General features: G+C 37.3%; 1 long non-coding RNA gene across 15 annotated transcripts in view; it reads left to right on the forward strand.

Moving 5' to 3' along the window:
• Positions 1-16,466, forward strand: part of LOC132382473 (uncharacterized) — a 38,137-nt gene extending 21,671 nt beyond the window's left edge. For 6 of the 15 annotated variants that reach the window (XR_009508330.1, XR_009508336.1, XR_009508340.1 and 3 more), the window contains 2 exons: positions 1,878-1,906; positions 7,572-16,462. This is a non-coding gene — a long non-coding RNA (uncharacterized LOC132382473). Of the gene's footprint in view, positions 1-1,877; positions 1,907-4,044 lie in introns of all 15 variants that reach the window. The other 9 variants (XR_009508331.1, XR_009508334.1, XR_009508341.1 and 6 more) reach the window with 8 other exon arrangements.
• The last annotated feature ends 158 nt before the right edge of the window (positions 16,467-16,624 follow it).

The following is a 16,624-nucleotide window of genomic DNA, read 5'->3' on the forward strand; positions in this document are numbered from 1 at the left end:
ATTTTATTAGCTACCTTATGTTCATGGTCTTCTGCTGCTGTAGCACTTCCTCTTCAAGGTTCAATGTGTTGTACATTCAGAGATGCTCTTCTGCTTACCACTATTATAATGTGTGTTTATTTGACTTACCGTCATCTTCCTGGCAGCTTAAACTAGTCTGGCCATTCTCTTCTGACCTCTCTCATTAAAAAGGGTTTTTTTATCCACAGAACTGCCACTCACTGGATTTTTTTTCTCGCAGCATTCTCTGTAAACTCTAGAGACCGTTGTGTGTGAAAATTCCAGGGGATTAGCAATTTCTGATCTACTCCAACCAGCCCTCTAGCACCAACAATCATTCCACAGTCAAGGTCACTTAGGTCCCATTTATTTCCCACTCTGATGTTTGGTCTGAACAACAATTGAACTTCTTGACCATGTCTGAATACTTTTATCCATTGAGTTGCTGCTACATGATTGGCTTTAAGGTATTTGCAATTTGAGCAGGTTTGCAGATGTACCTAAGAACGGGGCAACTGATAGTATTTTCTTGTAATTTTTTGATGACAAAGCATAAAATTCCTAATATAAATATTTTTGTATGCTGACATTGGCTAATTGGGAGGAAAGAATGAGCTATAATTTAGAATACTTTCCATCGACTGGGATCAAATAGAAGCAAAGAAATAACATTTTTATGACAGAATAACATATTTGTATATAAATAATACATGGTCAGCAAACAATAAAAGGCTACTTGAATAATTTGCATTCACAATGATAATCATTTGACATTTGCTTTCCAGCATGTAGAAATATTCTCAAGTACCTGAAATGCAAGGACCAATGTCAGTTGTCAGACATAGCAACCTCTCACTTATTTAAAAGAAAATTCCATTAAATCGTTTCCAAAATTGCATCATAAGATCCCATAATGCTTGTGACAAAACATGATTCCTGAAATTAATGAATGACATTAATATTGTTGGTATTTATATATTTTTCTTGGTTACTTTGTATTGTTTAACTTTACGTTGCTTAGATAAACCTGCTTCTGGGGTCCAATTGCACTCAACAGGTTGTGTGAATTATTTTCTGCATATATCTTCAGTTTTAGTATCTACATATTACTGACAGGACTAGCAGTTATTACCATTTCTTGAGAAAATGGTGGTCAGCCACCTTCTTGAATGGTTACAGTCCTTCTGCTGAAGAGTGCTGTTGAATTGGGAGCTCAGGATTTAGACCCACTGATGATAAAGAACAATAATATATTTCTATGTCAAAATTGTGTGCGAATTGGAGTGGAACATGCGAGAGGTGGTGTACATTCGAACCTGCTGCCCTAGTTGTATTTGCTGGTTTGGTTATTGGTTATGGATTTGGTGTGGCCTAGGCAAATCATTTTATTCATTTAGAGATACTGCGCGGAATAGGCTCTTGGGCCTTCCAGCCACTTCGCTCAAACCCTGACAACCCCGATTTAACCCCAACCTAACTGCGGGGCAATTACAATGGCCAAGTAACCTACCCAGTATGTCTTTGGAGAAGCCAATGCATCCCATGGGGAGGATATAGAAAATACATTACATGTTAAGGGGAGGATGTACCGAGATCTCTTACAGAGGACTCCAAGATTGAACTCCCAACTGCCTCATGTTAACTTGTATTAGTGTCGTGCTAGTTGCTGTACTACCATGGTGCCCAACTGCAGTACACTTTGAAGATAGCATATGCTGTGAATGATGGAAGGAGTGAATATTTAGGATGGTGAATGCGGAACCTGTCAAACTTGCTGCTCTGTCTTGGGTGGCAGCAAATTTCTGCAAGGAAGTAGACCTACACATCCCCACACAATTGTTGAATATTTGTGCTCACTCCTCCCTTTTATTTTGTAGATGGTGGAACGATTTGGGGGTATCAAGAGGTGAGTCACGTGTCACAGAGTACCCTGTTTCTGATCTACTCTTGCACTTTTTACATTTAAGTGACTCAGTCCAGTTACATTTCTTGTCAATTATGACCCAAAAGGAATGGAAGACTCTATAAAAGTAAAGTCATTAAAGGTCAATGTTTAACGTGTTAGACTTCTTTTGAAAGACATGGTCAATATCTGACTCTCTTGTGCCATGAATATAACTGGACAATGTTGGAGAACTGATGCGTGACTATTTTCTAGTTCTAAGTACAAGCAGGTATAAATATCTGCTGAATAGTAGTCAGTACAATTGACCATTATTGCATTTATGCTATATCAGCAAAACATCCCACTTTTCATCTTATGATGCAAGAAAGGTCACAATGATGTGCTGGACCAGGAGATGTCAAATTGCGATGGTGTATATTTCTGCTGCTACTGATGGTCCACGGTGCTGTTGTAGTGATAGGAAAGAATGTACCCAGGGAATTGGATGGTGGAGACTGACATATTGTGCGTCAGGTAAGATTCAGCCTGTTCCTTAATGGGCTGTGGGACACCTCTCACAATTTAGACCTCAGGGCTTTGCAAGACCAGCTGGGCTTGAAGTGACTTTGTCATACCCATCCAGTTTCATTATTTCTCTTTTCAATTAGAAGCTGATTGCTTGTTGGGCCATGGGCCATTTAAGTCTCAATCACACGGGAGATATCTGAAATTACACATAAGCCTGTCTTGGTAGGGATAGCAGTTTTCTTCCTCATCTTCATTAACCTATGACAATCCAGTAGTGTTTTGTGGCCATCATTATTAATACCAGTTATTGCTGCAGCAAATTCCTGATTATTAACTGAATTTAAATCTCACAGTGACCATAATGCAATTTGGACACAGGTCTTTGAACTGGTAGTTTTGTTACTCAACTACAACACCACTACTGTGTGCTAAAAAGGAAATATTATATAAATATCAAATATAGGAATCTTAGTATAATCCTAAGAGGATAATTTGAAATTGGAAAGGGCTTTTGAGATTAGTTATACTGTACTGGCCAGATCAGCTTATGTTCACCTTTTTTTCTGGTTAATGGTCCCAGGTTCCACCTAATTATTCTGTAGCATATTTCTACTGTGTATGTCCCATTCAGAACATTGCTGTATGCTACCAATTTTACCTCTTCAAATTAGCACTGTCAATTCAATCTGACTGGGACTGTAACCATGTTATGAGCTACCGCCATGAAGTGGTCAGCTCTGTACGTGCATGCCGATGTAGAATATCAAAACCAAAGCAAAAAAAAATCTATTTTTGTACTGAAGAGGAAATCTATTCATGACCAATCAGAAATAAATGTTGAGACCCTTTCCCATTGGCAGCCTGAAGAATTTATCCCAACTTGTTTGCTTTTCTGCAACTTCATCCTAGAGCACCTGGAGACTTGCTGATTAATCATACTTATTATCTATCTAACTCTTTGTTACTCTCTTTGTAATGCTTATGGAGACAAAATCACTGAGATGCCCTGTCAGTTGCAATCACACTATCGTGCCCTTGGAGCTTTGTCTCACATTTTAGTATCGATTTAATTAGTGGGCAATTGGAAGAATGCTGTTGGTAACTGTGACATGATGCTCCAACGCCTGTACTCAGTATCCTGATCAATGAAGGAAAAAAACATGCCAAATGCCTTGGAGGCACAAGAGATTGCATGTGCTGGAATCTGGAGTTAGAAACAATTGGCTGGAGGACTCAATGGGTCGAGCAGCATTTGATCAACCTGCTGAGCTCCTCCAGCAGATTGTTTGAATGTTAAATGGCCTTGTTACCACCACGGCCAGTGGTAACACCATTTTCAAAGAAATGTGTACTTGTAGCCCTATGTATGTCTGTTCTGCGACATTCTCCAGGGCAATACCATTTACTGTCATAGTCCTGTTCTAGTTTGTCATACCAAAGTACAACACCTCATATTTATCTGAATTAAACTCCATTTGCTACTTTTGGCCTACTGGTCCACCTGATCAAAATCCCATTGAAAATCTAGATGTCCTTATTCCCTGTCCACTATACACCAATGTTAGTGTTATCCAGAAACTAACTAGCAACGCCATCTGCATCCTTATCCAAATCTTTAATATAAATTACAGACAGCAATGGTGACACAAGAGAAACTGCAGATGCTGGAACTCCGGAGTAACACAAATAAAATCCAGGAGGAACTCAGCAGGCCAGGCGGCAGCTCTGGAGGGAAATGAGCAGTTTATTTTTCAGGGCAAGAGAGGTCTCAGGCTGAGCAACACACTGGTCACAGTTCTCCAATCTGAAAATCAGTGCTTTACCATCACCCTCTGTCTCCTAACACCCAATTTTATATCCAATTGGCTAGTTTGCCTTTGGATCTCATATAATCAAGCCTTCCTGACCAGCCTACCATGTGGTATTTGATAACGGCCTTGCTGTCATTCATGTGGACAGCATCTACTATTCTGTCTTTTTACATCTTCTTGGTTGCCATTTCAAAAATCTCAATCAAATTTGTGAAACATGATTTCCTGTGCCCAGAGTCATGCTGATGATCTCTAATTATCCCTTGCCTCTGTAGATGCATGTAACTCCTTTCTCTCAGAAACTTTTCCAATAGTTTGCCCACCAGTGAAGTTAGGCCCACTAGTCTATAGTTTCAAGGCTTTTCCATGAAGTGTTTCTTCAATAAAGACACAACTTAGGCCACTCTGCATTCTTTTGGCTATCTTTCTGTGGTTATCGATGATACAAATATCTCTGCTAGGGACCCCACAATTTCCTTCTTAGCTTCCTACAATATCCAAGCAGATCCTGGCTCTTTATATTGCTTTATGCATTTGAAGACCTCCACAACATTCTCTTCTGCAATGTGGATGCTCTTCAAGATATCACCATTAACTGTGGAGATACAGATGTCTGAGATGGAAAATTCTAGGCTTTAGACTCTGAATACTTGAAAACACAACAACCAATGGTTTGAGGAAAGCATGCAAATGGCAGAATTAGAAGTTTTCTAAAAGGGCATGTAGAGATAGAAGAGTCATCAAAGTTTAAGGGCAAAGGAATGGAGAAACTTAAAATAAGAAAAATTCCAACAGCTCGGCCTTTATAGAAGGATACAGTTCAAGGCCTAGAAGATTAACATTGTGGTCCACAGGGTGTGTTGCTCTGCTGTGTGCTGCTATGACAACAATAAAAGTGGCTTTGTATTCTTTAAGTACAATGCTTGAGAACTGATGCCAGATTAATTTCTGTAAGATTTGCTGATGTGTTGTTATTTTTGTTATTAGTATTTTTAGAATTGTTAAATCTGACAACACTCTGTCATATAGACTAATCATAAGAATACACTTCATGTTTTTTCTACCTCAGCTTTAGGTACTGAAGATATAAATATTATTTATTCCATCCTGTGCTTCTTTTACTGAATAGATATTTGTGTAACAAGATAATAACTAATGCATGAAAGAGAGACATTGACCCAAAGAGCTGCAGGAAAGAAATATATAAGCATTTAATATAGCGATCTAAAAATCACTTAAAAGGCTAGTTCATAAATGCACTTGTTACTAAATACTGGAATTTTCTGAGTTTTTGTAAAATGTGTAAATGAGTTATATGATGATGTTTTTTGAGACATAAAAGATGTGAGTTTAATGGATTTTACATTGTATTGCATGATACACATAAATGACACTTCTTTCGTAATTACATTCAAATCCTGATAATGTAACCTTTTAAGTATTTATTTATTGAAATAGTGCATGGAATAGGCCCTTCTGGTCCTTCGAAGCTGCACTGCCCAGCAATTCCCCAATTTAATCCTAACCTAATCATGAGCCCATTACAATGCCCAATTAACCTACCAACCGGTATGAATTTGGACAGTGGGAAGAAACTGGATCAGCTGAAGGAAACCCATGCATTGACGGGGAGAACATACCAACTCCTTACAGGCAGCGGTGGGTAGTATAATTAATTTTACGGTGAACTACCAGAATATAACTTCCTTTATTAATTGTAAACCAGTGACACAAGGGGAAACATTTAAAAGTCTGTTTTAAATTACAGGTGCGCATTATGGATATCAGTAAGATCTTAAATTTTCCTCTGATTGAAGGCAGTTTAAAGCTTTGACAAATGCAACATCACTGTAATCTCAAATTTGCAATATTTGATTTATTTCAAGAATGCTACAATGTACTTCTCTATAATATACAGTTACCTAACTCCAGTTTGAAATATAAATATGGAAAAATTAACTGCACAGGTTTCTTAGTTAGTTTGTGGTGATAACCTTGACCCCTGATCCTGATATTATGCTGTTCGATATCACTTGACAAAATGTAATGGTTTGAATGCATTAGGCTGTAAGAAAAACTGAACAAAATGAGCAAAAGGAAATGACAGTTTCAAACCAACGTAAGTTATAATATGTGTATTTTTTTTGTTCAAAGATTTCAAGCACTTCCAAATCTGCATTGATTTCTCAATCAGAAGAAAGAGTGTATTTAAATTTTCTGCTTGGTTTCCAGTGATATTTCACAGTGACAATCATTAAAAGGTGTTGCTGATAACAGATCATACAGTGCTCAAGTGGAGAGATCCATGCAATGTGGTGCTAAGTGGTGCTTTTACTCACCTTTATCACTGCTAGCCATATTAAAAATTGAATTAGATACAAGTAATAGTTCAGTCTGCATGCAAGGGAACCATTATCACCCATTCATATACTATCAGCACAATAATTTTATCTGGTGGTGCTTTTTCAGTTAGAAGCACAACAAACCTCATTAGTTATTTCAGGATGAATGTTCAGTGTGAATATGCATGTACAAATATTGGGCCAGAAAGTCTATTGCACAACGTAAAGCTCACATGCACTCTCCTATAGAATTTCTTCAGAATACAGATCACATTTTTCTTCTGGGGTGCTGTGTATTTGAAACGCTATTGCATTGAGGACGTAGCATTCAGTGGTGTGGAATCTGGATGTTAATTCTATAAGCTTCACTGTGAGCTTGGTTAATTTGGAGAGCACATAACTGACACCTCTCATGGGAAGTCCTAAACAAAATGAACTCAAAAGCAGTCCTAGCAGTCCAGCTCTGGAAATCAGTTTCAGGTAGGTGCAATTAAGTACTAATGTTACTTCTTGTGGTTATTCTCCACACCTAACTGTGACCATGAATCACCCCCAGCCCCACCCACCATTCAGAGATTGCCCGTACATTCCCAGCAGTCGATACCTAGCCATTGGGATTCAATGGCCGCTGATTCAACGTCTACTGATCAAGGCTGTAACCCTTGAATTCCAGCTGGACATCACTCTCATTTCTCAGCCAGCAACTTATGAACTAAACCAGCCTAGTTTACTATTACCACTCAGCAGTGGTAGAATAAACAGAGGATAGATGATGCGCTGCATCAAAAGTGCAATTCCTCTTCAGCACCTGAGTTTCAGGTACAATACTATTTTTCATTGGTGGACTCCTACAGCACTCCAAACTTTGAAGAACTTTGAGCTCAAACACATGTATAACACTCTTAAATTTTAGATTGGTTGAAAATATATAGGAACTGGATATCTGTGGAGTTGCTTCCCAATTATTTTAATACATATTTATTTTGTCATTTTTTGATGTGTAAGGCAAGAACAAGTCACTTCAGTGAAGATTTTCAGGTCGAGTCCAGAGGGAGCTTTTTAGACTTTGCATTGTTCAAGTTTAACTTCAGAGACTTCAACATGAATTCTAGACTGAGAATCCAGCAAAGACCTGCAGGGCTGCTGAAGTATCTGAGTTGATGTCTTTCAGAAGGGATGTTGAACCATCTAATGAGATCTGGTGATATTGCTCAATATGGATTACAACAGTATGCAATGTTTCATATTATTTCATTCTATAAGGCCACTGGTGCCATCTAAAAATCACATAAGTCTGTTTCTCGTACCTACTCATTGAAACTATTTAATAATTCTCAACAAAAAGCCAACAAGCAATTCCATGATTGTCAATACAAAATATAATCTCAGTTTTATAAAAAAACAAATAATACAAGTCTAAAGCACAGGAAACCAAAAACTGCCAATATGTGGAAAGGATGAAGGATTTTATTGCCCCAGCTCTTAGTTTTAAGCACTTTAATAGCTCTTGGTCCTTGTTAAAACCAACGGCTTCTAGATCCCGGATACACTGTTGGAATGTTATTCTTACTGAAGGATTATAGATGCAATGGGTGAAAAGCATTCATAGAGCGTTAAATGAGCAATTTATTTGCTTGTGCCATTCATCTGGGTTTTATATAGTATTAGATTGAATGTTCAGCGCAAGAGTGGGCCAATTAGATCAGCAGCTGTCATTGGGAAAATGCAGGAATCCTTTACAATTGATGTAATAACAGGATTTTTAGAAAATTATGAGTTGATCAAGCAATGTCAATGTGGTTTGATGAACGGGAAGTCATGTTTGACACATTTTCTTTGGACAATGTAACAAACAAGGTGAAGAAAGAGGAATCAATAGATGTAGTGTACCTGGATTTCCAGAAGTGAATTGATAATATATACAACACAGACAAAATGCTGGAGGAGCTCAGCAGGCCAGGCAGGATCTATGGAAAAGAGTATAGTCAACATTTCGGGCAAACACTTCTATGGAAAAGATATCTAGCACCTGTTGATTTTCTCTTGTTTGTGATAAAATATACAAATTACTGCACAAAGTACATGGTGTGAAGGATAATATCTTGTCATAGATAGAGTACTGAGTAATTCAAAAAGAAATAGGGAGTCAGGACAAATGGATAATTGTTTGTTCAGGGAACAATGTAGGGGCCTCAGCTCTTTGCAATCTTAGTGGTCACAATTAAGGAATTTATTTCGTTATTTTTATTGTAACTTGTTATGTCTGCACTTTACTGTTGTTCAGGTGTAGGGCAATGGGGCTAGGCAGAACGTTATTTCAGCGCGGGCTAACGTTTCTGTGAGGACTGCTCTATGACCACTGCTGTCATGAAAAAAAGTTCACAACTTAAGTCAGTGACAATAAATCTGATTCTGATTCTGAAGTATAGTGTAGCCACATTGGTGGATGATGCCAAAGTAAATTGAGAGGCAAGTGGGTTGGAGCCTTGCCCGGATATGGAACTTACCCATGTACTTTGGTTAAAGTGATGTGTGTAGGTTCCATAGGAGATCAAGGTGCTGGAAATGGAGTATACTATTAGAAAATGTGAGATTATGCATCTTTAAAGGAAGAATGAAAAAGCAGATTATGATTTTAATCAATTAAGACCACAAAATACTGCTGCACAATAGAATCTAAAGTTAAGACAGAATGCAGTCACAACATGTTATTAGGAAGACTCATAGAGGGCTGGCCTTTACTTCAAGGAGTATGGACAATAAAAGTAGTGAGATCTGATGGAATTTTACAGTACTCTACTTGGATTGCATCTGGAGTATTCTACGTGGTCTTATTCTCCATCTTTATGTATGCAACTACTTGCATTAGAAACAGTGCAGATAAGATACATTAGACTTTTTACTGGGATGATAGGTGATCTTATTGAAACATGCAAGAATCAGAGATAGATCAACATGTTGTATATTGAGAAGATGCTTGGAGGCTGGATATCTAGAAAAAGGGGTGGGGGGCATGTTCAGAATAAGGGTAATCAAAAGAGATTCTGAAGATACTGGAAGTCCAGAGCATCACAGACAAAATGCCGGAGGAACTCAGCAGGTCAGGCAGCATCTGTGGAAAGGGGTGAAGAGTCAAAATGAAGGTTTTCTGTCTGAAATGTGGACCCTTTATTTCTTTCCATAGATGTAGCTGACCTGCTGAGTTCCTCAGTACTTTAGGTGTGTTTTTCAGAATGCTGATAAGCCATTTAAAACCATGATGAGAAGGAGCTCCTTCTTTCAGTGCAGGGGTTCCCAACCTAGGGTCCACTGACCCCACAACTAATGATTGGGTTCCATGGCATAAAAAAAGATCGGGAACCCCAGCCTAGAGGATTGTAAATCTCTGTGGAATTTCCCAACCTAGAGAAGTGTGAAGTGGAATTTTTGAAAATATATTCAAGGTAGTCACTGATAGACAAAGTGTATATGAAAGAGCAGGAAAGCGGTGCTGAGGCTAAGACTGGACCAGTCATGATCTTATTGGCTTGAAGGCCAGAACCAACCTACTCTTACTCCATTTTCTTACATTCATTTTCATGATTTGTCCCAAGCCATTGTTTATTTTCAAAGTGAATATTCTCAGATTTGCCTTTATCTAATTTAATTACAATGATCTACTTCCTTCTCCCTTAGTAATTATTTTGCTTTCACTTGATGGTACTTGCCTTAACCTCTCCTTGGGATGGTTTACTTGAATTCCACAATTTCATTACTCTCTAAGTAGAGGGTTTTTCCAACTTCTCATTACAAGTTACATTCAACCACCCACCCCCTTTCTTTTAGTGTTCCCCACAACTGGAATCATTTTCTTGTGCCTACTCTATCAAACTCCCTCTTAATTTTAAAGACTCCTATTAAAGTGCACGCTAATCTCGTCTGGTTTTACTTCTCTTTTAAAGTAAGGAGGAAAATAATATGTTTTGTTATGTGCTGTTCTGGCTTTGTTAGGTAATGATTAGAAAATCATGGTATTAGGAAAGGGGATAAAATTATATGTGGGATTTTCATGCAAGCTCCCACAAAGGAAGCTTTCAACAAGGAAATCTCTAATTATTGCAACACAGCATCTATTGTCAGAGAGAAAATTCAATGTCAGGAATATAAACATATTCCACAAATACTATGAAATATCTGTTTCTTTGGTTAAACATATCAGCTTAGGACATCAAAAGTAGCTGTGTTATGCAGGAGTCCTTATTCATTCACAGCAATTACAATGTGTTTCTTCAATCCATGTGTGAGATGGACTCATATAATGAACACACATTGCCTATGGTATTCTCAAAGGAATAAAAGATGAATGATCTGGTGCAGATATTCAGATAAAGTGAAATTATTAAGTATTTTATGAAAGAGCCATGTAAAGGCACATCATTGCTGTAGTACATCAAAGTTATAAATTGTGCACTTTTAAACAAACTTGTGTAGTGCTTAGTGGGAAGAGAGCTTTCTTGAAATCACTGTACTTAACAAATCCAAAACAATGTGCAAGCTATTTATTCAGTCAACCACAATTTATATACCCATTAAATATGCACTTTTAAAAAAGCTGGGTGATAGTAATTTTCCATGAAATGTATCACATTGCAGACAAGCTTTCAAATTGATTTTACATGTGGACTTTTAAATTTTTTTTTGTTTCCTAACCTTCAGCCAAGTTAAATATCATCCAAGATGCAGAATCTGCCCAAGCTGCCCAGAATTGTTCTTACAGATCAGTGTGAGTGTGATGCTTTTTTATTTGTGCTGTCACATACAAGTTAGTCTCTCTTTGTGATCAATACATCTGCATTAACTGTGGTTGTTTTCACATTGCTTCTATTTGGAAAGATAATATTTGGCTAATGTTCTCCACAAGGCTTGCAAGTAAATTTATGCACCTGCCTGTTTGAGCAATTAAAACTTGTGCTGCCAATGTCTTAAACTGTGATCAGACTTGAATGACACAGGAGAGCAAAGCAAACTTACAGAATTGAATGAACTGAATGGGGCTGAACAAAAGTGCAGAGAGATATCTAATAACCATGAGAATGTAACTATGGTTGCTTCATGATAATTCACTGTCAGTTTTTCTGACATATATTTTGATTCAAAAGATGTGAGTATTACTGGTAAGTATGCATTCATTGTCCATTTCCGACTTCCTTGTGTCGAAGATTTCATTGTTAAACAGCTATGGTATTTATCGTGAAGTCATCCACTTCCAGGATTTAAAATTACTTTCTATGATGGTTACAATAAAATACTTCCTTGTTAGGATGGTCTCTGGTTTGATGGAAACATGTAGGTGTTGCTGTTCGCAGACTGCTATCCTTGTCCTTCTAGATTATATGATTGTGGTGTACTGTAGGGGAAGTCATGAAAGTTGCTACTGTGGACTTTGTAAGTAATAAGATCTGCAGCCTTGATGGGAGATGGCGTGAATATGATCAGGGTTGGAAGGGATGCTTCTTGTTATTGATGCATCTGGATTTATCAAGGAAATATAAACGTAGCCTTCATACAGATAAATTATGCTTAGAGGATATAAAAAGGGTTTGAAGAGTGAAAGAGTTGAATCATTGCTCATGAATACTCAGCATTTTACATACTGTTTAGAAATCCAGCATATCGGAAGATGAGCCTCTCAAGTTTCTGGTCAATGGTAATTCCTGGGACGTTGATTATGGGTGATTCAAACATAAAAAATCCAATTACAAATAATAAGAGGTCCTTACCTTGGAGATTGCTGTTGTTGGAGGTCATGTGACTTAATTGTAAATTCAGCTGCTAGTCAAATCCAAACACTATTCAGATTTTGTTGAAGGTAGGCATGATGCATTTCGATATCAAGAGAATCTGGAGCAAGCGCTCTTCAGAGCACAGTGAATGCACTAAATATAGAGAGAAGGTTATTGGAGAGCAGCATGCTGCTGTCATAAGGAAGAAGTTACAGGAGCCTTAGAACTCACACTACCAAGTTCTGGAGCAGTTATTTCCCTCCTACCGTCAGGCTCTTGAACTAAAGGGGATAACTTCACTCAACTTCACTTGCCCCACCACTGAAATGTTCCCACAACCTACAGACTCACTTGCAAGGATACTTCACCTCATGTTCTCAATATTTATTTCTTATTATTATTTCTTTCTTTTTGTATTTGCAAAGTTTGTTGTCTTTTGCACACTGCTTGAATGCCCATAAATATCATGAATTTCATGCTTACAAGAAATATGTAGTTTGATAATAGATTTACTTTGGACATTGAAAATGCTGACTGAAGGATGAGAAAACACATTGTGTTACTTAGGTTATTTATACTGATTTATTTCTCATTGACCTACGAAACTACTAATTTAAATCTTAGTTATGTATTTGTCAAAAAATTATAAGCCAGATCATGCTGATGACGATCCATTGCTTTCAGAGAGAATATCTATCTTCCATGTACACATCAAGACACTTCAGATTTCCATGTGAATGTGAGGAAAATTCTGATGAGCCAGCAGTATTTTGTGTCTTACTCAGTTGAAGGACCAGATACAATTTAATTTAATGTTTGGTCCCATTAATTTGAAAGTGGCTCCAAATATTCATTAAAAATATGTTCAGTGTTTTTTTTGTTTATTTCACCGTAATTATACAATTTTAGTTAATTAACTGACAGAAGTTTTAAGTGCTTATATATAAAGTACTTCAAATAAATGTGTTTATCTTTTTTGAAAATTAACATTTCACATTTAATTCATTTAAACAAATTGGTACTAATCCATACCACAAGTCCTGGTTGTGCTACCACTGATGCCAGGCGGACAGTCTCTGAAGAATGGCTAAGGTCACCCATCTTGTAAAAACACGGCCCAGAAGAAGGCAATGGCAAACCACTTCTGTAGAAAATCTTCCAAGAACAATCATAGTAATGGAGGATCATGATTACCCGTGTTATACGTCACAGCACATAATGATGATGATGAAGCAAGTTCATCTATTTGTAGTCGATTTTCACTTAAAAACAATGAAATTGACATTTAGCTGCATGTGCTGTGTGGAGGTGCTTCAAGAGGTAATGCTTCGGTACCTGATCACCAACTACAGGCCTCTCCAGTCCACAGGGGTCTACAGGTTTAGCTCATGTTGTAAGTATTGGCAATATGTTAAATGAAGCATGAGTGGCTCCGCAGAGGGAAATACCAGCAAAAGGGAAAATTGCTCAAACACTAGATACTTCGAATAAAGCACTGATAAATTATGACACTGAACTACAGAAGCCAAACAATAACATTTAAGTGGAAGACAACCCAAATTAAAGTGGTTCAGGTTCAGATTAGACAGCATCCTGATACCTTGCTCAGTCCAGGTTAGTGAAATGCTTTTGAAACTATTCGGAGCAATAGAAAGTTCAGTACTTCTGGAGAAAATTTCATAATCATGATGTCATGAAATGCTTTATAGCCCATGAAGTATTGTTGCTATGTAAGTAAGTAACCTGGGAGCTAGCTTGATCATTTTAACTAGCAGTGCCAGAATTTCTTTTTCTTTGTTGTCTCAATGAATAAATAATTGCCAGTATGTAAAAGAAGTTGCCTTACTTTTGTTTGTTGGTACTTTTCCTTGATCTGGCAAGGCCCATCTTAAGTTATCCTTAAAACAGCCTCCTGGTTCATTTCACAGGGCTCAGCCAAACAGACATAGACCAGACCAGGAAAAGGCAATAAGTTTCTTGCTGAGGAACTCCGGTGAACAAGATGTGTTTAGTTTTAATGCTGTCATCAGTACTTCTCACGGGTTTTAATCCCTCAACCATCAAACTTTTGAAACAGAGGGGATAACTCCACTCAACTTCTCTCACCCCATCACTGAACAGTTCCCACAGATGGGCTCTTTTTTAAAGAATCTTCATCTCATGTTGTCAATATTTATTGCTGACTTATTTATTATTATTTCTCTTTCATACATGGACAGTTTGTTGCCCTTTGCACATTGTTGTTTGTCGTTTTGGGTGTGGTCTTCCATTGCTTCCTTTGTGTCTCTTGCAAGAAAATGAATCTCAGGGTTGTATATATGTAATCTGATAATAGATTTACTTTGAACAGTAAATTATTAACTGGACTTATATTCACAGCTGCATGGTACAATTTGCTTGCAGGCCTCTGGATTGATAGTCCAGGCTTCTGGATCAGTAGTCCAGAAATTTAGTGATCACATCACCAGCATAGGATTGATGTCCTCTACCTGAAGAACTGTGGGCTCTATCAAAGGTGGTGTTGAATCAGCATACAGGAGTGAGATTGAAAATTTGGCTGAGTGGTGTAACAACAATAACCTCTCACTCAATGTCAATAAGACTATGGAACTGATAATAGACTTCATAAGAGGGAAAACAGAGGTCTATGAGTCAGTAATCATCAGCGGATCAGAATTGGAGAGGGTCAGTAATTTTAAATTCCTGGGTATTACTATCTCAGAGGGCCTGTCATATTAATATAATTGTGATGAAAGCACAACAGTACCTCTAATTCTGCAGGAGCCAGTAGAGATTCAACATGTCATCAAAAACCTTGGCAAACTTCTATAGAGGTGTGGTGTAAAATGCGCTTACAGCCTGGTATGGGAACACCAATGCTTTTGAGTGGAAAATCCTACAAAAAGTAGAGGATTTGACCCAGTAATTCACAGGTAAAACCCTCTCAACCATTGAGCATGTCTACATGAAACACTGTTGTAGGAAAGCAGCATCCATCATCAAAGATACTCACCACCCAGGCAACGCTCTTTTCTCACCGCTACCAACAGGTAGAAGGTACAAGAGCCTCAGAACTTGCAGCACCAGGTTCAGCAAGAGTTGCTAGCTCTCAATGACCAAACTCTTGAACAAAAGGGGAGAACTACAGCCATTTAAGGATTCTTTTATCTTGTTATTTCATGCTTGTTATTTATTGCTATTTATTTATTATCTGCATTATCACAGCTTGTTTACAGTTCACAGTTCCTGTTCTATAGATTTACTCAGTATGCCCACAGAAATAGAATCTCGGGGCTGTATGTGTTGGCACATATGTACTCTGATAATAAATTTTGCTTTTAACTTTGAAGCCCCAGCTTAAGACTACAACCAAACTTTCTAAGAAAAAAGTGCTTCCATGTAGCCTTATCTAAAGCCAACAAATGTATATAATTCTGCTATTGCACACTTCAGAGGCTGATTATCAATAATTTTAGTAATAAATTGGCTTTTTAAAAAATTATCAATGAAACATTGTTTCAAATAATTCACAGACTTCCAAGTTATTCTCAAAGTTGAAAGTAAAGTTACTATCAAAGTATGTATATGGCACATTATACTACCCTGAGACTCATTTTCTTGCAGGCATTCACAATAGATACAAAGGTACAGAATAGAATCAATGAAAGACTACACACAAATAAAGATGAACAAATAGCCAACGCACAAAAGAAGATGAACTGTTCAAATTCAAATAATAATAATAAATGAAATTATGTACAAAGAGTCAAGATCCTTTATTTTCTAAATACTGTTGTATCTTTAATGTTTGAGTAGGCTGTCCATTCCTGGGTTTTCTAACAGATGATTGCCATTCTAATGGTGCAGCACCCACTCAGTTCTACAGCACAGAGTTAGTCTTAATTATCTAATAAAAGTTTGGGTGGATCCTGGATATGCAAACATCTGTCTTAATGGTACAGAGTACAATTATGCAAGTTTTCCTGCCATTTGTTCTCGAGCTATTAACATTTGTAACATATACGTATTTCCTCAACGCTTTGATAACAACAATAAAAAGAAATTACCAATTATTATTTCACAGAAGTATATACAACACATGATAGGAACATGTGACTAAGTGCACCATTTGGGCCATATGTAAAAAGAAATCTAGTGCTATCGCATAATCATAAAATATATTGTATGATAAATATATCCTGAAAATCTTTGATTTAAATTTCATATCTTTTATTCAGACACTGCTTTCCATATTATTTTGCTCAAATAAACTCTGACAGCCACAAACTTTCCATA

Source organism: Hypanus sabinus, chromosome 28 (genome assembly GCF_030144855.1).
Source record: "Hypanus sabinus isolate sHypSab1 chromosome 28, sHypSab1.hap1, whole genome shotgun sequence".
Taxonomy (NCBI): domain Eukaryota; kingdom Metazoa; phylum Chordata; class Chondrichthyes; order Myliobatiformes; family Dasyatidae; genus Hypanus; species Hypanus sabinus.